The sequence below is a fragment of the Cygnus olor genome, chromosome 4 (assembly GCF_009769625.2).
Source record: "Cygnus olor isolate bCygOlo1 chromosome 4, bCygOlo1.pri.v2, whole genome shotgun sequence".
Lineage (NCBI taxonomy): Eukaryota > Metazoa > Chordata > Aves > Anseriformes > Anatidae > Cygnus > Cygnus olor.
The window spans coordinates 22,296,464-22,323,137 of NC_049172.1; the positions used below are offsets into that span (position 1 = coordinate 22,296,464).

Here is a 26,674-nt window from a genome sequence, read left to right on the forward strand (position 1 = left end):
AGAGGAAAAAAAGAAAAAAGCAAGTGTGCTGTACAACTCCAGCTATCTGTAAAGCAGGGATTAGATTAAAACAATCTTCAAAGTTTTCCTGCATTACATTTTCCAACTGAATGGAATAAGTGTGCATTGTGAACTCTGGAAGAATACAAAGAAAGCAAGTTTTAAAAAAATCTGAAATTACTTCTAAAACCAGACAAGTTTACTGCAAACCAGTTACAGAGAAAAGAATTTAAGAAGTAGAACATTCAATGCTTCATTTTGTTTTGTGGTTATAGACTTTAGGGCAAGCTAAGCATTCAAGTGCTTTCCTAAAAACAAGCCTTCTGTCTTCTATACGGGTTGCATTGACAGCTGGGGTAAAAAGAGTTGTTTTAATTAAAACTCTACTCTAGGGAAGATCTTGTAGAACTAGCATCTGTAGCTGGCCTGATGGATCTCCAGTAAACAAATAGACAGGGTGTTTTAATACAAGCTTCAGTCTTGTAGAGGATTACAAAAAGCAATTTTGCTAGCATATCTGAATATTCTGAATATAAAGCAGTGCTATTTCTAACAAAGCTATGTATAAAATGCAACTGTTTCACGAAAGAAATGCAACTGAAGTAAAAGCTATTTGTACACTTGATTAAACATTTTGAGTTGTATAGATATAGTTTAATAAGCTATATCTCATAATACACGATGCAGTAATCTGACTCAGACCAACATTAGATTCATTACACACAGTTATACAGAACCAAATTTGAAGATTTTTTTCTGAGGGAAAAATAGTAGTTTCAAAATACTAACAGTTTTTGTCATCTTGAAGTATTCCCATATGAGAACTGGCATTATGTGGAAAAAAAATATGTAGTTTATACCATAACGAGACAGTTGCATTAAAAGCAGACATGGATATATATTTAAACATATTATTAAGCTGAATATTTGGAAGAAAATATGGTAGCACTGATAGCAGATACATTCATATCCTACAAAATTCATTATAGTAGTTACGACAAAGAAGTATTTACACCTCTTCTACTCAGTCTTGAGCTACTCCTGTTCTTAACAGTTTTGCATGATCAGTATGTTATGCAAAATTATTTGATGCTGGACTTCCAGACAGTGTTTACATCACCTTTCACCCTCACAACAAAAATGATTTGATTTTTTTTTTAAACTGTATTGCAAAGTATCCTCTAATATAAAGAATTCCAAGCCATTTCACAAGTGAGAGTCTTGATAACACACACTGACCAATATAGACAAATTGAGCAATAGTACATGCAGGGCTCCTCTCGAGAGGCTCAAGGATCTATATTTGTAAAATCTGATTACACGACTGCAGTGTTTTTCTACATTCAGGCTCCAATGTAGCATCTTCAGGCTCCAAGATAGAAACCATCTAAGTAGAATACACAGACAGTAGAAGGCAGGGCACCAGGAAAATATCCTAGCAGTACAGAAACATCACAGAGCATTCATAACCCTTACAAAAAGGCTTTTTTTTCCCCCAAAATAAAAGAACATTACTTTCCAAATAGAATTAGTAGTAAAGCAGTAAAAGGTAGGAATAAAAACTGGAAGCTAGTTTGACCATGCTAGAATTCAAATAATGGCAACTTCTGTATTTCAACATCAATGACGAAGCATCAAAGCACAATTTATGAGAGAAATATTTGATAAAAATAATGCACAAGAGTTTCCTTAAGCTATATACATAGAATTCAGGAGGAATATGGTTCCCATTAACAGTGATCCTATCAATATTGCCTCTATTAGTGTAATCAAAAGCTCATTAGAGACGAGGCATGTTGTAGATGATATCCCAGCCCATCCAAATGGGCGATTTTCCCATTATACTTAAACCTCTGTGCAGCCTCACCTTGAATGTTGTGTGCAGTTCTGGGCTCAATAATATAAAAAATGATGTTACGGTCCTTAAGAGCATCCAGAGGAGGGCAACAAAGCTAGCAAAAGGGCTGGAAGACATGTCCTGTGAGGAAACACTGAGGACATTTGGGTCGTCCAGTCTGGAGGAAAGGAGGCTGAGATGCGACCTCACCGCTTTCTGCAGCTTCCTGAGGATGGGAAGCAGAGAGTGAGGTGCTGGCCTCTGCTCCCTGGGAACCGATGACAGGACGCAGAGGAATGGCACGAAGCAGCGCCAGGGAAGTTTCAGACTGGATATTAGACAACATTTCTTTACTGGAAAGGTGGTCAGACACTGGGACGGGCTTCCTGGACAAGCAGTTGATGCCCCATGCCTGTTCAAGAGATGCTGCACAATGCCTTCATTAATACACTTCAACTCTTGGTTAGCTGTGAAGTGGTCAGGCAGTTGGACTCAATCTTTGCGGTCCCTTCCATGCATCTATTATAATTTATTTGTACAGTAAAGTTACATGCAACAATCAAATAAGTTCTAATACGACAAATATAAAATTATTTCAAACAGGTGTGATATTGCCAGACTAGGAAGGTTGCTGGCATACAGATGTAGACATGCTTACAAGATCAGACAAGACTTTTGCCACTGTTAATAATGCTGTAAAAAAAGAACTGACTAGCTTTATTATGTGAACTTGGAAGTCCCATGGTATTTGAGAATAAACACTGTTACAGTCATCAGGCAGTAAAATATTCTTTGACATACTGCTTTGCCACATTTTATTTCTCTCAACCCCCTTTTTCATCAATGTAAATGGAAGATGAATTAATGTACACGTTTATTTGCAGTAATGATATCATCACTAAAAATGGTCAAGTTATCGTTTTAACTTATTTGCAAAGTTGTGTCCACTCTTTCTCCAGGTATTGCTGTCTACCACTGCATTGCCTTATATTGAGAAATTGCTCCTTAAATAAATACAAATATGATTATATTATCTTAGGTTCACTGGAAGCACTTTTCTCTTCTGTTTAATAGTATATTCTCTCGTGTCTAAATAAAAACATTATCCACTTTGAAAAGTTCTCAAGATTATTCCTTGAAAGGTACCGTTGCCTCTTAATTTATCATAAGTATGTTCCTCAGCACCTGTTAAACTAGCCATGATTTTGTTTTCTGGCTTTGGAAGAAAGGCATTGCACTGAAAAAAAATCATGGAGTTTTAAGAACAGCAGTCTAATTTTATGCAGGAACATACACACAATTTCTTAAAATTCCTGTTTAATCCATGCTCATTAAATGATAAAATTGGCTCCTCTATTTAGATTTTCTTGTTTGATTACTCTTTACTTCATGTTATAAACTGCATACAACCACTTTTGAAAGCTCCCATACTTGGTCATGAAACCCTAACTGTGCCAATTTTACAGAAGATTCTTGCTTTGCACAAACAAAACACATTAGGGAAACGAGAAATAGATGTACTAGTCTTTTCCCTCCCAGTCAAAGTAAAACAGTTTCTATATTAAATATATGGACTGGATATTGATATCTTTCCAGCTTTTACCAACTGAAAATACTTGTCCCTGTCACTTAAAACACTATGAAATCTTTTCCTCTGCCAGTACACTGCTATGCACCACGCCTACCTATAGGTCTTGCTAAAAAAAAAAAATAGTACAACAAAAAGCAGTTAATTAGGTATTTCATAAAATATTATAAATAAAAACAAAAGTAATGTGAGGGACAAAAACTAACTCCATGATTTTAGGATTTGCTTGCTTATCAATGCTAAAACACATAAAAGGTAATGGCAATGGATTTCCAAACCAGTTTTCGCAACAAGGAAGGAATATGGAAACATCACATCTTGTACCACATGGTGTGTGCCTGTGCATTTTATGCTTGCATATTATTTTGCAATGCTTAAATGTGTTGTTCCTATTTTCAGTCTAGGAAAATTGAAGGCAGAAGCACTGAGATAATGGAAATGACTGCCAGAAGCCTGCAGTAATCAGTCTTGATAATTTCCACCGGCCATTCAGGAGCTGTCCTAACATTTCAATTCCCCATTTGCTGCCCTTCTTCTGTCCCTGGCCCCCAAATTAGAATAAAGTGAAGCATGGAAGGAAAAAGATTAAACTGCAAATAGACCATGGTTATTCTACAGAGCGAAGGAAGGGTAGGGAAAAGGTGCAAAAATGACATTAGAGACCAGATTTCATTTGGGGGCAATTTCTTACCAAAAAAGAGAGTGAGGGGGGAAGATATTAAAGCTGAAATCATATCTGATGCCTCAGAATTGCTGAACAGAGGTGAAGAAAATACAGCTCTCAGTCATCTCTAAGATCTGTGCATCTCTTGTTAGAATGCTGTAGTCAAGAAAAATTATGTATCTATACTGTAATAGACCTCTCCTTTGAGCATTTCCAAAGAATGCCACATTTATGAGCTTACTGTCACATAATATTTACTTTGAGGAATCGTCTTTAAAGCCTTTGCATACTTTCAGTTCAATCACAGCTATTAGCTTCTTTGTGTACAAATTTACAAGAAAAACTCTTTACTGTTCTGTAACTTACACTACACCGTAAAATCTCATCATTACCTATGGAAAACTAGGCTGCTCACGTTTGACTCAGTCTGATATTTTTAAAAAAGCCCAAGCCTGACATCTTATGATACACTCATGTATCATTGCAGGCAGGTGAAAAAAATGAAACATGGCATTACAGCTGTTCTGCCTGTGATGCAGACAGTATTAACAAATGGAATGTAAATGGAAGAAAAAACATCATATCCTTTAGAATCAACCATAATTTATCACAACCAAAGGTTAGCATTTCCTGTTTTGCTGATTTCCAAAGAGTTAACCAAATACTGTTAGCTGCACTGATACAAAACCAAATCTGTCGTAACACACACACAAAAAATGTTTTCCTCCAGTATTTCACTAGTAATAGAGGGAACCCAACATTTTTAGAGTATTAATTTCTAAATTCTGTTCACATGAGGAGGCTGATTTGCATTCTGGCATTTACCCAAACTTGAGCAACAAAATTGTCTTTTTTGTGTATATGTAAACTGGATAGGTGTAGTGAACACAAAAGGAGCCCAGCATGGAAGCCTAAGAATTACAACGCATGCAAGATACTAGGTCATTTTGTCCCACTCATTTTTAAAAACATTATGTTAAAATCATGATTTCATTCTCTGCTTGCAAATACTGCACTGAAAACCTTTTGACAAGACGTTCACCCTGCCTACACTTTGTCAGGAGACAAAAGTCAAAAAAAATCCTCTCAAGCTATGGTTAGTCCATAACCCTTAGGACTGGATCTATGCACAGCAATGCAAATTTGATTTGTATTAGACAGAAAACACAACTGCATTTTTTCCTCAAATTAGATGGTGTCCACAATATAGCCTCTGTGATAGCTTTATGCTCTACACTGGTTACATGACAGCTATAGTAGGACAGATAATAGTCAATCTGGCATAAAGCCTGACAATAACGTTGACTTGTCAAAATTCCCAGAAAACTGTTGAGTTAGCAGAATATGTTTGTACTGGATCAGTGCTTACCATCATGTAGCTGCAACATTCTTGATTAGAAGCAAGAGCCCTAAAGCTAGATTCAGTCTGCTGTTGAACCATGGCCTCCAAACAGCTTACCGCAATTTGAGCACAGCGCTGTGAGCTGCAGCTTGCTCATGTTGAGCCAGTTTGCACAGGCACCCAACTGCTCTGCCATCCACACTGGCTGAACTACACAGAAAGCAAAGGTTTAAGAGAGGAACAATAACTTACTTCTTGTGGCTCTTAATTGCTTTAACATGAAGCATGTTACACGTAATTTCACAGGTAAAGAGTGTATACAATTGCTTTATTGCTTGGCTTTCTTGAGCTACAGCTATGCACCTAATTTACACTAAAAGTTCAGCTATGCTGAGTCTAATACTAAGAAAACATTAAACCAGTGAACTTTTTTTCTTTTCGCTTCCTAAAATAATGGTTATTCTTCCACTACACAAGCATGCCATGTTAGCAGTTTGTGTTGAGTTTATCTAAAAGGAAAAAAACATTTGCTTTTTAAATGGCATTGCGGACCCTTCAACTAGCCCTAAGAGTTCCTGTTTTGTTCCATAGGTTCAAATATAAAGCTGTGAGTAAGCTTATCTAGCATATACTAGGAAAAAATGCCGATTTTTAATAGCACTTCATTTCAGAAGTACAAAACACTTTTCAAAGTTTTTTTTTCCATAGATCTCCTGAGGAACTTGATTATATTTCAGTATTATACATGGATTTTAAATCAGTGACAAAATGCAGACAAAACCAAGTCAGCTGTCCCAAGGTTCATCAGAAGTCTAAGCTCCAGTTCTTAAAATAAAACACAATTCATCTGAGAACCACAGATTAAGGGAATAATGAGTAATATTAAAATGAGAAACCAATTTTAGTCTTTTCTAGCCGTAATTTTTTTCTAATTTTTGGGTTGCTAACAAATAAACACAATTACATCACCTTCAAACAGAATACATTACTATTAAATTTAGAATAAGCATATTTTACAAACAATTTTGTGCACACACATTGAGTGGGACCCTCAAGAAAGACCAAGCACAAAATAAGAGCAGTCACTTGATAAAATAAATTTCCCAATGGCCATTTTAAAGAATGTGATCCCAATTTGGAATCTGACCATCTTTCTCAAACCCAGCTAATAGACTCCTATTTAATTTGCCCTGTTTCTATTATTCAGTACCAGCACTTTGTTCTGTTGGCTGTAACACTCCCAAAAGCCACAATTAGTTTGCAAGTAATTACTACTATTCCCTGTGATACTAACATCACACAAGTTCCCAGAATAAAAGATTCTCAAAGCTGAAGTCCCTGCTTACTACAACCAGTGCATCCAGAAAGCTTTTCCTGCCCCCGGAACCCTTTGAGCGTTGCAGGGCTGAACAAAGTTGCAGCCATGCAGTGGTTTTGTCAAGGAGCACTCTTGGGTTGCCAACACCATTGGTTGCACAGCATAACAAGAAGTGGGTTAGATGAAACGTGTCAGTGAGCAGACATATCTGACCATCCATGCTGGGAAATGCACTCTTCTGTATAGCCAAATCTCTTAAGTGTACCCACATCAGCTGCTGCAATGGCCTAAATGCTGCAGCTCCTTAGGCTATTATAACAATTTGATCACGTCTGCATCCATAGTGGAAAGCGTAAATTTAATTCTCTAAACGCAGTTACTGCTACGTCTTTATCTTCAAGGTGAGGGAATGTTTATTATCTTTGACTTTGGAAAATGAGGAATTCTGTGTTAAAGAAAAAATGGAGGAAGATAAAGTCTTCACACAAGAGTCCGAAATCCTGTATAAAGAGCCCGAGTTCCTGTATCCCGTGGTTTTGTTTTAATGAATTTTAATAGTGTGGAAATGGAAACTTGAGAAATCCACAGAAATAGGACCCTCAGTGCTGGTCATTTAGTTTGTCTTTACTGAGAACCTGCTTTTATATCAATTAATCTGCTTCCAAGCCATGGAATGCAGGGCTTCTTGAAGGCTTCTCCCCACCTCTTAGCTGAAGCATGTAAGAAAGATGAAGCCCATCAGATACTGCAAATAGCACAGCTTTGATTGAGGAAAAGTGTTTTTGTTTTTGAAATATTGAAAATAAACATTTATATCAGAAGTGAATAAATTAGAAAAACACCAAATCTGTTTTCTAGGGAAAATAGGATACAGCAGCATGCATTTGGGAACCACATGGTTCCCAAAATCAGCTGAAAAATCAGAAACAGAAGTTACAAGACTGACAGTTTTAAGGATTAATATTGTGTGTCTAGATCAAAGCCACCATACGTTTAGCAATGCCCATTGCATTAATGGAAATACTTGCCAACCATGGAGCTTGGTTCAGATCTCAGTTTAGCACAGGCTAGGATATTTAAAGTTGTTGCGTACTTCATAAAATTTAGATTTCTTTCCTTCCTCCTCTCCACCCCCCAAAAACGATTATACATGGTAGGCAAAGAAGCGTTTTTATTGTTACACCAAATTAAGTGACCTCCAATCTCTCATTAGCAGAATTCTGAAGTAATCCTTAATGACTTAGTACACAACAGTAGCAACTCTCTCATATTAAAATATTTCATACCTTTTTCTTAAAGAAAAAATCACCTCATTCAAACTGTTCCTTTATATAATCAGTCTTCAGTATGATCAAATACTTAAAATAAATCAAACAAAGGCTGTTCTGCAAAACATTCTGGAGCAACATCTCTACGCTATGTGAAGAACTGCATTCAGCTCTATGAATTATTTCACAAACTTAGAGAAGACAGTTTGTCAGAATTACTATCTGGTTTCTCATCAAAAAAGAAAGGTTACTTCTGTTACTTCTAAGTTTTACTTTGCAAAATCTAACATTAATGCAGTATGTATAACCACTAAGAATCATATCCATGCAGATTAAAAACTAAGAAAAAAATAAGTATATGAAAGCTATGAAAATATTCTTTTAAAGGGGATGTTTCTTTAGAACTTCAGTTAGGTTGATTTTTTTGGACAATTCACTACTCCTTTCTGCACAGATAACTTACGATACATAGTTCTTATTGTTCCTTTTATTTTAAAAAGTAATGAGCACAAGCTTGAGCTCCTGATTTTTCCTAATGCAGAATCTGTGCCTTTTTGTAACAATCTACATGTGAATCAGTTTAAAAATATTCAGCTTCATTTAATCTGACAGCTCAATAATTTACATGTTGATTGTTCTCACTTTAAATACTTGGAATTTAGCTATACCTTCATGTTCCTACTTACATATTCTTACTTTAACAAGCTTACCACAAACACATGTAAGTCTAATTTAGTGGGATCAGTTTTCAAGACCAATTAAGTTTTTAGAAAGTGATCTGACAATCTGCATAATCGGCACAAAAGACAAGGGACTTTTATCAAGGAAATCGCATGAGAAGCATATTTTAATGAAGAGAATTCCCAAGTTTACCGTGGCTTGTACGTATTTTAAAGTATTATGTGGTCCTAAAAGCTTTCCATATAGCTCAGAAATCATTCTAGCTTGTATAGTAACTACTTTCCAGTATGTTGAGATGGTCATCTTTGGTTTCAGAATACACAAACTCTGAACAAATTGGAAATACTCTTCCCTTCATGTGAACTTTCATATTTTCAGTTATAGCAGTCACCATAATAGAAAAGACTGCCCTTCTGTAAATTCCAGTAGCTCTCAAGTAACAGAGCTACTGCACAGCTGAAAGCCACAAGGCGGAAGTGGAAACCTTTGAGGTTCTTTGCTTGTTGAGATACTCACCGTAATTCTTGGAGTAATCTACAGTCTATGGTCACCTCAGGAATAAGAAGCTGGAGAAACTGAAGACTTCAGTAAATTCTGAACAGTGATGAACACAACCAGTGGTGGAGCTGATACACTATGGAAAAGAGTGTGAATAAAATTGTATCCTTATTTCTACTTGCTGCAAACTGATCAGGGTGTGAGACTATGTTCCCCATCTCTAGACATGAGATGGTTATGGCCAGAGAAGAGAATAATCAATTTCTTGAAGGAGAATTACATCCTGTGCTTTAATGCTGTAATTCTTTGCACATATGAAATTGCTTCAGTAAAATGCTTTTTCAAAACATGGTGTTTTTTTTTTTCCTCCAGCTCCTCTTACATTCCTTGCAGCCTTCAGAAAGAAGCTCTAGGATTCTAGAATTCTAACTTCCCCCCCTCCACATCTTCACAGATTTCACTGCATATCAAAAAGAACAGAGAATAAATGCAAGGAAGAGAAAACTAAGATACTTTAAGGAGCATTAATTCATACAAGTTGTTATTATTATTACTATTATTTTCATGCAAACTTGGAATCTTTCAAAAAAGTTGAAATTTGTGAAATTACTTGCAAAATCATTTAAAACTGAGACAATTATTTAAGAGTATGTGCCTCATTGCTCCTTGAGCTGTTATACTAGGATATGGTTACCTAAGACTTACAGAACACTGCAACTGATAAGGAAAAATAGTTCTGTGCCTATAAGAAACACTAGGCTATATTGTATATTTTGGTTTCCTCAACTGAAAACATGGATTTATCCTGGAAACTGTTTCTTTTCTCACCCGGTTGGATATTGCAAGTCTTGCTTCTAAGTCCAATGAATTGAATCAATTATTGGAAATCCTTGACTGGGTCACGCAAAGAATTAGAAAAGGATGCAAAAGAACACATTCAATCCTGCATGATAAACACGAACATGGAAGTATAAGCATTGAATTCAGATGATTTTTAAAGCTTAAATCTCATGAAAAAAATGGTTTCTCAGTTCTGGAGAAAGAGACCTCAAGATTTCAGTTCAGACAACAGATCAGCATATGCTAGAACAGTTTTTGTTTTTTTTTTTATTGTTGTTTTGCTGTTACATTAGTGCAGTACAGAACATACCCCAAAGAGATCTATGTTGTGCTTCTCCAAACCTTGATCATACTCATCCCAAAGTATTTTGAATTTAGGTGAAAACATGTTTCTTCCCATCCTTACAGGTGCAGATACTCAATTTTGCAACTTGACTCATGCCAAATACCACCTACATGCCTATTATAGCTTCTTTATGTAGTAGAAATGCCACAGTCTAGACACTTAAATGCTTTTAAAGAACTGTCATTCATGTTTCAGCCACTTTGCTTTCCAGTTTGGCTTTAAAGAAAACCCACATTTATATATAGTGGAAACAAGGAACTTCTGTAGGGTTTTGTGTTTTTTTTTTTTTTAGTTTTGAGTAAAACTAGAAGTGTACACGCACCAAAGAAAAAAGGAATTTGTCATTTTGGGGAAATATTTTTGTGCATATATGCTCTGCAAAATCTAATTAACTAAATCAAATCTATAAACTCTGATGTATGTTCCTTCCATCACAAACCTCAGAACTGATCCACTAGCCCTTGCAAGAATCCAAATCTTCAGTGTTTCCCGAATGCCCGAGAAGAGATCAGAAAACAGAGATCCCATTCGCGAATGTTTCGACAGAAGGGTTTAAGACACAGCTGAAGCAATTCAAATACTATTTTGCTCAATAAGCCTCTGTGACCATCCAAGCTGATGAAATAACTAGTACTGGACAACACCAGCTTGAATAAACAAACAAGAACAAGTCCAGTTAAGAGATGATAACCACTAATAGGAGTGAGCCCTTCAGATTCTACTGTTTTCTTCAGATTTTTTTTTTTTACCTATACATTCATTGCCTGTCTGAATCATCATGCCATCTTGTTTACCATAAGAAAGGAGAAATAGGTTTCTCTATTCACTTCCAAGTCTGTGTCTTGACAACTGTGAACATACCTCCATCTGCTGAGTTGTGTCAGTCTCCTCATAAATAGGTTTCAGATCAGAGATGTACAAATGATCAATTTCTTCATGCAATACTTAAACTGACCACTTAGATAAATGAAAGAGAATCATCAGTGGATGGGTAATGTAACTTTTAATAGTAAAAATGAAATATCCATACATCACTTTTTGCTTTACCTGAAAGAGACTCATTTAATTTTATAGGTTTTTCCCCCTATTTATTTATCCTCCAGTTAGCGTTTAAATCCTTTAAGCTGGATGATAAATCCTAGGTGAACGTGTCATTCAGAATAAAATCCAGATCACTGTCAAAATTAAGCATTTTCTCAAGAACTATTTAAAAGAAAAAAAATGGCAGGTAGTTTGCTAATCTTTTCACTCTCCTGTAAACTGTACCAGCTCATAGGGTGAAATCACTGTCACAGGAACCTCACATATTTCACTAGGCTCCCAATTTAACCTGGTTCTTCATGCCTGTAGTACTTCCTTGTTTGTTTATTAATTCCCCTAGTGGGGCTTGTTGAAACTAGGATGTTGAAATACAATGTCATCCTCAGACAATCAAATCCTTTGTAAAGAAATCTTTCTAGTTTACTATCTCATTCTGGTAAGCACTGAAACAGTTAACACTGATCCAATTATCAGCTTTTCACATTAATCCTCTATAGAATTCCATATACTTGAGGTGAAAAATCTGCCCTTAGCAATGTTTTTGTCTACTGAGAACACATCCCTCTGCCCGGCAAATAGCTCTTCATTCTGCAAAGCTGAAGAAGCTTTTGGTTCTTGATAACTCCTGTAGCTTTGTATTGAAATACTTCGAGAGTCTGTGAGTAGTTTTCCACTCAGGTAATTTTTTTAAATTATTAGTTACACACGGATTTGCTTATGAATATTTCTCTTTTGCAATTACATGCTTCTTTTTTAATGGCTCACATTTTGAAGATCACAATGAGAACAAGAAAATGTTGTCATACACTTAAATCTTGCGACTTGAAAGGGAAATACTTTACATTGTTCTCTATTATTATAGCCTCACTAGAATGAGGTATCAAAATCTTTATGTCTGATATATATTGTGTATTAGACTGTTTGCATCTTTGATCTTTATCCATATCTTTACCTTTTGACTGCTCAGCCATTAAGTTGTTCTCCATCCTTACAGCCTTACTAAACCATCAGAAAGAAGTGGTTTACTAGTCAACATACGAAATACTGAAAGGTCAAGGCAATAAAGTAGGTAGCTGTACCATAAAAGCATATATGAAGAATTGTATTGCTGATATCTAATTTCCACCAAGTCTATGAAATATGGGTAATAAGTGGCTTAACATTAATCCACTAGCCTGAAGAGAAAGTAACAAAAATTGGAAATTTTGTCCATTTAACCTATTCTACAAGAAGGTCTAATTTTTCAAAAACCCATACCCTTGAAGATGTTAACAGCAGTCGTATCAGTTTTCATCTAGACAAATGTCTTCATGTAAATTTAGACAAGATACTTCAAAGAAAAATAAAACTATTATTGGACAGATTAACAAATTCTAAACTGAGTCAATACGTAAACAGTAAGCAGAATTTAAAGTAAATAATAAGAAAAAATAGTCATCCTAATCCACAAAGTGTTTCTGGATCAAAAGGCAGCTTGATTGATATTGCTAAAACTATGAGGTCTAACACAATTAGTAAATCAGTTCATGTTCTTGATGTTGATATAGCCTCACTGTGGATTATGCAGCCTCAGAAGTTAAAGATGGGTATCCACAGGCTGCTTATAGACAACTTGGCATATTTGGAATAGACAGACTAACAGTGAGTTCAGGCTAGTTTACCACAGTTGCAATAGAAGTCAATGTCAGAAAATGAAAAAGAAAACACCACTCTCAATGCTCAACTAGAATTTCTGTTCCTCTACAGATATTTTACGAGTCAGCATTTCATGGTCTATTTTTCCAATAGTTGCCCTAAGACATTTATTTTACTTAATTTCCCTAACTCTAAAAATAAAATGCAAACTAAAAAGCAAACAAGCATTTGTAGATTATGTACATTAAGAAATAGTCAACTTTAAAGATGACCGAGCATCTAGTGCTACCTGTGTTGAAGTTTTCAGGTTACAGAAAGTTACGAACCATTTATAAAATAAACAAAAAACCATTCAACAATGAAACAAATTAATGTAATGTAACCCCAAACCTAGCCATTAACTGCTAGAGCAGGCAGACTGCCTAACTTACCCAAATAAATAGTCTTATTAACATACTAATAATTAAAAAATATTCTAAAACAATTTCAGTGTGCCAGAAGCTTAAAGCTATAAAAAATAGGAAATGAATAGCTCAGCTAAATCAGTAATGCTTTTGGAAAATTTAAGCTGTACTTGCTTTGTTATTTACATTCATGTGTAGGTATTCACATTAACTGTCATTGATATCCGTATGCACATGCTGTTGATAAGCAACATCTTATGGAAAAACTTCATTGCTTCTGGACAAAGATCCAGTACCACTCACCAGCTCGGTAATGTAAGGTCATTCTAATTACCTTCTCCACACTTTATTCTCCCCTCTGTGGCCCTAGATCATGTGGACACTTTGAAATGCTGATACTGCATTATACTGATTTATTTTGAAATATGCTATATGTAATACTAATCATTGGAACTGCATATTGGATATCTACTGAGCTTAGCTTTAAAATTATTATGCTACACACTGAACAAGACAATTCCACACATCTGAATGCTACATAAGCAGTATTTCCTGTTACTAACAGTGGAAAAAGTTGTAAGTAGTTTTGAAAATGTCCCTATGTTGAGCCAATCACCCTCTAGTGACTGCAAGGGTTTTACTCATGCTTCTTAGCGAAGTCCGCTGCACAGAATAAGTGCTCAAAGCTCTCCAGCCAAAGCCACTTTTGTACCCGCCTCCTACTGCTCTGCACTACACAATGTTAAGTCAGCTAGCTTTTTTTGTGTCCCAGTTTAATAGGCTTATCTATCCATTTGATCCATTAAAAAAAATAAAATTTCTGTACTAGGGTGTGAAGCGCACTCCACCAGATTAGGGACCCAAAAACATTCAGGCCTTAGAAAAAGGGAAAAAATGTAGATTGTTCTGTATACACCTATTGGTATGCTTGAGGGAAAGCACTGTCAGATGATTTTGAAAGATCAAAATCTCATAATTTAACTCAACTTTGTCACTAACGGCAGAGAAATGACAACTAAGACACAAAGAAACATAGCATCGTACCCATAATTGCCATTTTATATCAAAGAACTTCAAAAGGAAAACAGCAATTAAAATGTATTTTTACTATAGCAGAATTATTATTATTATTATTATTTTTTAAACAGTGGGGTGATATATGCAGTAAATATATCAAAGGACTGCCTTGCCCAGCAGCTTTTTCCCCCCAAATGTGGCCCAGGCTAAAGGTCAGGGAAGAGTGTAAGAACATAAGAAAATATATCATCCCTCCCTCAGTGCTTTCCCAGCAACCAGCCATTTCCATTTAGACCCTCTCCTGAGCTAGAAATGATTTTTATGTGTTTCTTACCTCAGAGTTCTTAAGGCAAAGTTTCTTTTATGCTAATCAGCACAGGGTAATGGAAGTAGAAATTGAGGTTAATTTCACTTTTTATAGTTAATATTATGAGTGCGATACAATTCACATCCCATTCAATTTTGCAGCCAGTAGTAGCTTTTATGGTACAACACATAGCTCTCCAATAAACAATGTCTTTTGTAAGTTCCTACTGATTTATCCAGTGTTCGTTTCGAAGAGTAGAAGAGGACAGTATTTTATGCTAAAGCAGAATGAGTTCATTTATAACAGCAAGTCACTTAATATATAAAGATATGAGCAAGAACATTCAAAATAAAAATTTATTTTTACACACCTAGTTTAGAGACAAGTTCTTTTTCTTCCTGCTGTTATCTCTACTAAAACTCTGGCCACTGACCAAGATTTTTTTAATTGCTATAAAGAAGTTCTGCAGTGGCTTAGTTCTACCTTCTTCCAAGAAAAAAGAGCCAAGTAAATGATGTTACACTTCAGTCTATTTGACACAGTTTTCCCATAAAGGAACAGCTCATTTTGTCCTAATTAATAAGTTCCCTTCCTAGAAGAGTTATAGTCTGCTCAACTTTAGTCAGGACCTAGATATGCAGTGTCTCAGCAGCACTTTAAAAACCTGAAACCTGACTCTTTGTCTGCTGTGTGACCAGAAGGGCAGATGTAATAACCAAAGCTTAAGACAACCCCATTAGAGAGGACGCTTGTACCTAATGAGGGGGCTTGCATCTGCACCAAGCCACATGCAGAAAGCCAATTGTATGGATAATTGAACATGTATAATTATCAGAAGTAAAGATAGCCTTTTACTTCACTCAGAAGTTCTCATGCAATGGACTATTTTTCTTACATGGTAAGCCTGTTTTCAGTTAAATGAAGAGAGACAGGGACTTATAAAAGAATGAAATAAAACAACAATTCATCCAGTCTCTAATTCATACCCTGTTTAAAAGAACACCTTTTTTAAAAAAAAGAAATTAATAAGTAAATAAGAAAAAAAGGAGGCAAGTAATTGCCTACGGGTTGACAGTTCAGATTCAGTCTTCAGACATCGTCTAGTCCAGAAGCACATAAAACTGCAAACCTTTTTAGTTACTGATCACATGAAATGCATATTACCAGTGAACTTTACAAATACACTACTGGTGAATAAGATATTATTTCACTTCCTACAGCTGTCAATGTTCATATATGTACACACACACCCACAACCACCCATGCCTTTTATATAGGCTAGATGCAGTCATCACTGTTTGGTTTACCTTTTTAGACCTGACTGAACAAAACAGAAGAGAATCAGATAAAAATTTTATTTCCATTAGAATATGAACTCGATTAATTCCCTTAAGACTGATAAAACTTTATTCTCAAACAAGGAAATAAGTCTCTTCTCATAGGCTTGAACACTTACTAGCCCATTAAATTCCAGTCAGCAAATGAGCAACTTTTTGAAGGAAACGATACCGGTGGTTAAAATAATCAAGGTATACATGAAAGTGGTAAAACAGAAGAGAATAAGACAGAAAAGATATTACTACAATTCTGATATTTAGGCCAACTGATCTTCTAAGAGTATCTTTTATGTCTTCATTTTCTTTGATCTGCCAACACCAGCTTTTTGTTTGTTCTTCCAGTTTAATGTGTTCAGTGCTAGTTGAAGAGCTTTTAGTTATGACCCTCATTTGTGAAAGTTACCCTTGAAAGCATGTCTCCCAGACTATCATCATCGTTTTGATTCCATGCTAACAATGCTTCTTTTATGCCAAAAAAAAGCATAAAAAACAACCCACACACATCGTGAGCCTAGCTCAAAGCTCATCTGGTTGAATAGTATGACAGACTCTTTTTGCAGTTACTGCTGTACAAAAATCTCATCTATACGAATTAGAGTACATGAATTATTTTACATCTTAAAGTGAAATAAAAGTGATGTCTCCAAAATGATTTAATTTGCCATAATTTAGAAAGTTTGCCTTTAAATGTGGCAACATTCCCTTCAAGGACCTGTGTTTCAGCACTCTGGGCCTACCTGTAACAAGGGGGGCTTTGGGACTGTGCAAGCATTATAAATAGATGAGTGACTCTGGAGAACGGAAGGCACTGGCCTTCTGTAGAAGCAAGCAACATGTAGATTATCCAGTTTCCTAGTACAGCAGAGACATAAAATGAAGAGGGAAACACATTCGTGTCAACACCCTGATATTCATAAATGTTAGCTCTCCATACTTGAAATAACAATCTTCATAATTTCTTATTGGCAATCAAATTTCTGTTAAAAATAAAGAACAGAATCCCACACAGAAATTATTTCTCTCCTTCATATTCAGGATGAGCTGACAAAGGGGAGAACTTTTACCACATTTTACCAAAGATAACCTACTAAATAACTAGAGGGGAGAAAAAATAATCAGAATTAACTGGTAGGTGTGTATACATAAAAAACTAACAGTAGCCTCTGGAAAAATCAGAATAGCCAGGACTTCAGAACTGTGGTGGTTTAACACTTAACACCACAATGCTTTCTCACTGCCCCTCCTCAGAAGGCTGGGGGGGAGAAAATAAGATTAAAAAAAAAGCTCGTGAGTGAAGAAAGGGAGATCACTTACCATTTACCATCATGGGCAAAAAAGAATTTATTACCTCTTGCTAACAGACTAGAGCAGTTAGAACAAAAAGCAAACTAAAAATACTTTCCTCTTATCCACCTTTTTCTACCTCCTCCTCTGTAATAGTGCTGGGTTACAGGGTCCATCTTTCAGAAGCGAACTACTCCAGCATGAATCACCACAGCTGGCAGCTCCCCCAGACCTCCTGCTCCACGTGGGCTCGTCCACGGGCTGCAGTGTGGAGATCTGCTCCATGTGGGACCCATGGGCTGCAGGGGGACAGCCTGCTCCACCAGGGGCCTCTCCACAGGCCGCAGGGAAACTTCTGCACCATGCCTGGAGCACCACCTCCTGCCCTCCAGCTGCACTGACCTTGGTTTCTGCAAGGCAGGTTCTCTCACATTTTCTTGCTCTTCTCTCCCAGCTGCTGTTGCCCTGCAGGTCCCCCTGCCGCCCCCCCTTAACTCTGCTTTCAGAGGCCCACCCATTGTCACTCCCTGGCTTGTCTCTGGCCGGCGGCAGGTCCCTTTTGGAGCCGGCTGGAGCTGGCTCTGATCTGACATGGGGCAGCTGCGGGGCTCTGCTCACAGAGGCCACCCCTGCAGCCCCCCCACCAAAACTTTGCCACATAAACGCAATACAAGAACACAGAAGATGAGAGAGAAAATGAAGAGTTCATAGCATCTTTGGTGAAAATTGCATCTTTCCCTTTGCAGTAGATAGAATGAACTTCTCTACTCAAATATTTTAAGTTCCCCTCCCTTCCTCCAACAGGATTAAGACTTATTTTAAAGATTCTGTTCCCATTGACCAACCTCCCTCCTCCCTCCCCAACAAACCATTCTCATTTCAATTGCATCAGTTAAAAACAAAATACCCTCAGCATACCACAAAAAAGTATCATGTGATGTTTAAGGACAACTGTTCCTCATGGACTGCAGTGCCATCAGGAAGTAAGATTACAGTTTGTAATGATCAGGAAAGATGTTGTTTGTATTTATGTAAATATTTACATACAACCCAGCAAAAGATCATAGAATGATAGAGTCATTTGGGTTGGAAAAGACCTCTAAGATCAACAAGTTCAAATGCTAATCTAGCACTGCCAAGTCTACCAGTAAATCACATCCCTAAGCACCACATCCACGCATCATCTGAATACCTCCAGGGATGGTGACTCAACCACTTCCCTAAGCAGCCTGTTCCAATACCTCACAACCCTTTCAGGAAAAAAAAAAATTAATATCCAACCTAAACCTCCCCTGGTGCAACTTGAGGTCATTTCCTCATATCCTATTACCTGTTGCTTGGGAGAAGAGACTGTCCCCCACCCAGCTACCACCTCCTTTGAGATAGCTGTAGAGAGCAATAAGGTCTCCCTTGAGCCTCTTCTCTAGGCTAAATATTGCCAGTTCCCCCAACCACTCCTGTTGGAAAACAGGAAAACCTGTTCCCTAGGCCCTTCACCTGCTTCATTGCCTTTCTTTGGGCACACTCCAGCACCTCAATGCCCTTCTTGTGGCAAGGGGCCCAAAACTGAACACAGTATTTGAGGTGCAGCCTCACCAGAGCCAAGTAGAGGGGCACAGTCACTTCCCTAGTCCTGCTGGCCACTATTTCTGACACAAGCCAGGATGCTTATGGCCTTTTTGGCCATCTGAGCACATTGTTGGATCATATTCAGCTGGCTATCCACCAATACCCCAGGTCCCCTTCTGATGAACAGCTTTCCAGCCACTCTTCCTCAGCCTGGTGTGTTGCATGGGGTTGTTGTACCCCAACTGCAGGACCTAGCACTTGTCTTTGTTAAAGCTCATAGAGTTGTCCTCTGCCATCCAGCCTATCCAGATCCCTCTGCAGAGCCGTCCTATCCTCATGCAGATCATTCTGCTCATTGTCCTCGTCTTCCAGCTCAGGGGGCTAGGTACCCAGAGAACAACTGGTCTTACAATCTTGACTGCTTTGAAGTACAACTGGCCACTAGTAATAATTAAAACAAAACAATGAGAAAAAAAATACAAACCTCTAGAAAAAATAAAAGAAATTATATGGGAAATCATCAGGTTATAGAGCTGTCTCCTAAAACGCTGCATTCCATAGCAGCCCAAGATTTTCATGTTGCAAAATGCAGAATTAAAAGCAGGTGTTGTTTGTATTTTTTTTTTCCTCTCTCTCCAGAAGTGGCTATCTTTTTCTTTACTTAAAACAATGGTGAACACCTGATCCAGCATCTGCCAATTTATACACACCAAAATTGCTGGAGGTAAGTTGATTTAAGAATACTCAGTACACCTCTGTATTCAAACATTTAATCACATTTTTTTTTCTCTCTCAGTTCATTGTACCACAGCTTGTGGAAGGGGAAGATTACTGTAACTTTTTTTTGATAACTTACATGTAGAGAAGAGTTCAGGAAAAAAGAGGTAGACATAAATCAAAAATGAATTACTAAGAACAGTCTTAACAACACAGTTTTGTAATGGCACTGATTGATACAGACCCCTTCAAAATACTACAGGGCTTATTCTTCTATGATATTGCCCAGACATTGTCCTGAGCTATGATGTCCTGAAGCCACAAACACCCTCTAGCAGTGTCACACACTGCTACTCAGTGTGAGACTGCCGGTCTCCCTCCAACAATCCTTGTTCAATGTCTAATGAAAACTGAAGCCAAACTGAAAGCTAATGAAAGATATAAATTCCAAAATAATCCCCTGTTGATAAACACTGCAACTGGTATTCCTTCTCTTTTATATTCCATTTTACAACAGGTATGTGGTTAAAATACATTTAGAAAGGATATAAAAGGCTTTATTTGCATAGTAATTTCACATTGTGCTCTTTTCCACAAAGACAGTTAATAGCTATTAAGAGAAATAGTGTCAAAGACAATGTCCGTTAAAATGGTCATTAATGACAGATTGCATCCAGTGCTATTTTGAATTCTTGGCTGTGAAACATAAATGCAGTAATCTAGAAATAGCTCATCATTTATCAATTTAGTGCCCTGTTTTAACCTACTAGAACACTTACACTTGTTTTGCTTGTAACGTGACATTTTCTTCTTATCAGGTTTCCCGTTACCCATTAAAATATAGTAAAGCTTAAGATATATTAGTGCTTCCACTTTCATTTCTAATCATCCTTAATAACTTAATAAGAATCATTTCATAAAAACAATTACGGTATTCAAGGAAACATTTTATTTTTTTTCCTTCTGTGAAACATAACTAAATATTCTGAATCAGAACCATCCGATGCACTAAGAACTTACTTGTAGCATTTCAGTATCGGCCATAGTTGGCAGTTGTATTGCCTTTCTAGAATATACTTAGATTAAACATCACAAAGACTCCTACTAAAAAGAAAACTTTATAAAAAAAGAGTCATAACACATACATAAACACTTACTGTTACTTCCTTGCTGTAGAATCTATGTTCTCAATGAAAGCTCGAAGTTAGCATTCGATGTTATTGCCTGTTAAGAAGTCAAAACAACATGGATATGTTAATTTAATATAGAATAAGCTTTGAATTGCAACAGCTAATAAGAATCTTTTCATGCCATAAATAAGAAATATATCCACAATAATGTCTAGGAATCGTTTTTTCCCCATGAATTAAGAATCACAAATGCAGGGCAAGTGAAAATTATGTCTTAATAGAGAGACTGTCACAGAAAGAGCTAAGAAATGCCACCTTGGGACCATGGAAAAAATTTTAGAATGTGCACAAATAAAAAACTAATAAAATGAAAAACAAGCCTTAACTCACTCTAGTATTCCAGCAATAGGCACAAATTATTATGATGCAGACTCATTCTCTCATTACTGGCAATACTAATAATTCTAATTCAAATTTGATTTCTTCCCCCCCCCCCCCCCCCCTTTAAAAAAAAATCAGCTTGGTATCAATGTTTTATCTCCACTTTCATTTATTCCATTAGATCTTTCAAGTATCTTGGGTCAGAGAAAAATGTAAGTTTGACCATGTTGCCAATACCGTTTTTTTTATAGAGACAATGATTAAATAGCACAACAGGTTCTCTTACAGTGAGATACTGTGATTTTGATATGAAAAGTGGTATTGCCAGAGCAGAAAGAAAGAAATGGAAAAGCAAAACAAGGAACATTTCACATTGCTTCTTATCTTACAGGAAATCCTACTTGTATTTTCTTTTCCATACATAGAAGTACCCACTTCTAGTAATTGAAGTAGTAAATAACGTTAATTGTATTAAACATTGACAAAGTCAGGACTATAATGTCCATGAAAATAGTTAACTTTCTAACACGTAAAGTGTCTCTGAATTCTTAATGTGACTTCCTGCATGCTAAAGGAGTATGAGAAAATCCACATCTACATCCCTTCGACTATTGAGATTCTATCATTATAAAAACAATACTAGGATAAATATCATCATTCTGGACTGAAGTGATCTTTCAAAGAAAATACATATTTACATCCACTAAAACATCTTAATCCAAAGTACTGTTTTACTTTTCCTCCACAGGCAAGTTTTAATCCTAGGAAAGTGAAATTGTTTTATTTTAAACAAAACCAGCATGTTACAACATATGACATGAAAGTTGAGATTTAATACAAAAAACAAGACAGTTTTTTTGTTTGTTTGTTTTGGTAACAGAAATTCCTTATTTGCAGGAGTATCAACAATATAATTGAGACAGAACTCTCAATTTCATTTCCTACAGTCCGCAGATCAAAATGGGGAAAAAAGTAAATTATCCAATGGCTTTATGCATGGGCACAAATACCAGAAGATAAATGGATAAATGCAGCCAAGCTTAGGCTGGAAGAACTCTGGACAAGTGTCAGAATAATGGTGTGATAAAAAAATAATACTTATTTTAACTGGAGGTCTTGTTGAACCCTGCAGCAATACCAAATAAATAAATAAAAACCCACTGTAAAATACCAGCAAACAGCCTAAATCTGGGGAGATGAGATTAGATGCATGAAAAGACAACAGAAGTCTCCAACTGGTAGTCTAGTGTCATGTAACTCATTAATGTTATCACAGGATGGCTGAGGCTGGCAGGGCCCTCCAGAGCCCACCTGGTCTAACCCCTGCTCAGGTAAAGCCACCTGGAGCTGCTTGCCCAGGACCATGTCCAGGTGGCTTCTGAAGATCTCCACAGCCTCTCTGGGCAACCTGTGCCAGTGCTCAGCCACACACACACAGGAGAAAAGTGTTTCCTGATGTTCAGAGGGAACCTTCTGTGTTCCAGTTTTGTGCCCATTGCCTCTCTGAAGGCCAGTGATCATAAGGTGTGATGCACCATCCTTTTAGTGGTTTTGTAGGCAGTGGAGGCAAAAAGGCCTCCAAGAACACCTACAAAGAAAACGTTCAAATAAGACGTACACAGTTTCATTAACATCCTCATTCATTCATGATTTCTGCAATTGGTTTGTAGAATAAACTAGCATCATTTGAAAGTATTAGTGAGCTTAGTAAGCAGGGGAGGTTTTGCAGGAATTGTTCAATGCTTGTATTCTAATAAGCAGTTCTCATCGAACAGGCTTTTTGCTAAAGAAATGTTTAACAGTTTTCAAAAGTATTCCATCCAATAAGAAACTTAAGCATAGGTGGCATAAGTACAAACCAGCAAAACTACAACATCACTTCCAAGGATTCCATCATATAACAAGAATAACTGATTAACATTTTCAGGTGGTCTGTTTTCATTTAGGTAACCCAATAATGCATGGAAAGATGCCATTGTATCTAACTGTAACCATGATTTACTACATCCAGCTTGATCTAGCTTTGCCAGCACAGAGATGATAGATTCATTTACATTTTTTTCTGTACTGAAGCAATATGAGCAATCATCCAGTTTTCCCAGAAAAGCTTTATTGAAAGCATTGACATTTTGCAATATTTACTCCAAAATGTTTTCAAATCATAAAACATATGTCCTTTGTACTTTTAATAACTTGTTTCAATTGATGGACTAATTTTGAACTTGTTAAGTCATTTATCTTGAGTTTCCAGTGTTGAAAGAAAAATCGAAAAAGAATTAAGTGAACTGCAAACTCTTAAGAATCAGAAAAAAAATAAAATATCAGATTTGACACGCACTGAAGTTTGTTACTAAATAGAGTTCTAATGTACGATTGTACAGTAAAACCATTCTTGTACTGAACAAAAGAATAAAGTCAAGTGTACAAATGCATCAATTTACTGAAAAATTAGTAAACACTAAACTGACCTATTTTGAGGCACATGTGTTTTCAGTAGGTCTTAAATTATAACTAACACTACTTAAAATGGTGACCTCTTCTAAAGCCAACAATAACATAACTAAAAAGGCATAAGAATCTCAAATCTAGAAAAATCTTGACTTGAAGTCACTTTTCAGTGTTTGAATTCCCACTGATCTCCTTTTCCTTTCAGAGTTTTCAGGAGAACTGTATCAGGAATCAGCTAGCTTACAGAAAATACAGACCAGAACTTTTAGAGGTTGTTGGATGTTACCATCTCCTCTTATCTTCAGCATCAGAAAAACAGAATTTAATTTTAATGCACATATATGCGTATCACGGAACATTAGAGAACATAGAATGGTTTGGGTTGGAAGGGACCTTAAGGATCCTCTAATTCCACCCCACCGCCACAGGCAGGGACAACTCCCACTACACCAGGTTGCCCAAAGCCCCATCCAACCTGGCCCTCAACACTTCCAGGGATGGGGCATCCCTGGGCAATCAGGTATCATTGAATAGGAAAACTTTTAAGAGCCACTACTACTTCCAATGTCATGTACTTGTAAGAAAAACAAAGTACACCAATGGTGGTTACATTACACTTTCATAAAATATTACAACAATCTACCCAGCATTTTTGATAGGTATTATGAATATTCTTGGCATAGTCTGAAGAAATGTGTATAACATAAAACAGAAGAAAAGCCAACTGTATTTGTCATGAAAACCATATTCAACTTGCAATATTTCTGACTACTAAATACACAAGTGTAGCCTAAGCTTACACAATGTAAATGAAACTCAGAAGCTGCTCAGCAATAAAGGAATGAAATTAAAACCTACACATGCTTTTAACATTTTTGGTATAAGAAAGCCTAGAAATAGCTTCCAAAGTGAAAGCCCATTTTGCCTACTTCAAATACTAGCATTATCAGGCATTTTGTTTTCTAAATTATAGGGAAAGTGCAGTTGCATTTTACTTTCTTGTATAGGTTAAAAAACACAATGCAAAATAAGCCGCATATACATAATTTTGTCCAATATTACACAGTAATATTTATCCAGATCATGCAACTCAGATCGGTCTTTCCACACTTGCTAGGTCATTAAAAAACGAGATGCTCTGTTAAAGGCTGAGATGCCTTAAACGCAAGATAAACAGTCTCTATCTCTCTTCAAAGTTTTCATTTAACATAACTATTGTTTTGAAGCAAAGTGTGCATTTAATTCAACATATGAATTCACAAAGGACAGGCTTAGTTCTTTATAATATTAGTATTACTTATAACATTTTTTTGGTTTCACTAAATTCTCCCGTTTCCATTACAGAAGATGTATACATGCACATATATTTAATAATGAATGCTTACAAACAAAAATAAGAACAATTAAACCTAGAAACGGGGCATGACCCAAGGGTAAAAGAATGTTTTCAATTATTAATTAAAAGTTTGGTACTTTAGCGTACCTGGTAAATATCAGTTTAATAGGCCGCCTTCCAAAGATGCTTACCCCAGAAAAAGATACTTGAAATTAATCTAACAACTCAACTTGTTCAAAGTTGTCAGCTTTGACTCTCTCCCCTGCTAATGGGGTGGCAGGGAACAATAGAGCTCTGCCTACACAGACCTGCACTGACAAGCTCTGTGCGGTGCATGAGAGCGCAAAGCAACCATACAGCTTTAATGTTTGCAACTATTCCTTCCTATATTAATGAAGGCAAACCAATGCTAAAGCCTCCCTTGCTTACCTGCCTCAGTAAAGTTCTGGGCCTTCATGCATTTACTTTGGTTTTTGGACTGTACTACAGACTTGGACTATGACATACAGATAGTTGCCTTTTTATATCAGAAGGAAATAGAAGATACTCAAAGTCAAGAATTCCTTAAGCTATATATAAACGCTCAAATCCAACAGACTTTAAAGCATCTAAGTGGTACTCACCTGGGACTGACTGCACACAGCAGATGGGCCAATTACAAGATGTACACAGCTAAAATAATGTAGGATTAAAGCAACAGAATGTGTGCCATATAAGTTTTGCCCTCACTCTGTCACTGAAAAGTAATACTTAAAATTGCACACGAGGACTGGAAAGCACATCACAATGCACCCGTAGAAGCTCAATCTATTTTGTGTATCAATGAGAAGGTTTAGAAGTAAATAACAGCAATATAGTTAGAGGTGGCTTTTTGATCTTGTTGGTATGCTTATAGAATTAATGTCTAGAAAACACAGGTAAAGAAACTTTTCACGTTACATATGCACTAAGATATACATCTGAAGTTAAAAATACCGAGGTCGTCCAGTATCATTCTTCTTCCCCTTTCACTGATGTTGTTGGTTGTCATAAAGTTTTAAAAGCTAAAAGTAAAAGTAAACGGCAAACAAATTTTTCTAAGCTGTTCTGTTCAAAAGATAGGCAGAGCATAAGCCTGTAAAGCTAATACTTTTTCCACAATAATTGCTAGTTCTTCGATATGTTAACTGTAAATATTACATTTCTCTTTTCCCCTTTAGAAAAAAAAAAAGAATGGTAAGTTCATCAAGAAAAAGTTCGGTGGTAGGCCAAGGATATCTATGATCAAAATCCATAGAAGCAGAAATGCTCTATTTACTTCGTTGTCTGAATTATTTTCCATACATTTTATCAATATTTCTGTTTAAAGAGGAAAGATTGTCATCAGCACATTTTGCTCCTGGGGCATTTTCTTTCTTTTTTTATTAAATATGTTGTTGTTTTTCTGTTTTTTGTTGTTGATGATGATGTTGGTTTGTTGTTGTTTTGTGTTTTTTTTTCCCCCGAGTTCAGGTGAAAGGCAAGGTAAAAGCATAATTAAAAAATATATATACATTTCATACATCTTGCACACAATCCAGATGTGTGCAAGATATAAGAACAAAGCCAAATATTTAACTCCAGGTCTGGAATTTGTTAATACCAAACCCAAATTAACAACGTATATATCTTATAGTGCAACAAGTCTATATATTTGATCATCATAAT

The 26,674-nt window shown here is 36.4% G+C and overlaps 1 protein-coding gene across 1 annotated transcript in view; it reads right to left on the bottom strand.

The window, feature by feature from the left end:
• TENM3 (teneurin transmembrane protein 3) overlaps window positions 1–26,674 on the bottom strand; it is a 1,331,063-nt gene that overhangs the window by 963,811 nt on the left and 340,578 nt on the right. The window contains 1 exon segment of the mRNA XM_040554455.1: window positions 20,851–20,917. The gene's annotated coding sequence lies outside the window, so the exon portion shown is untranslated.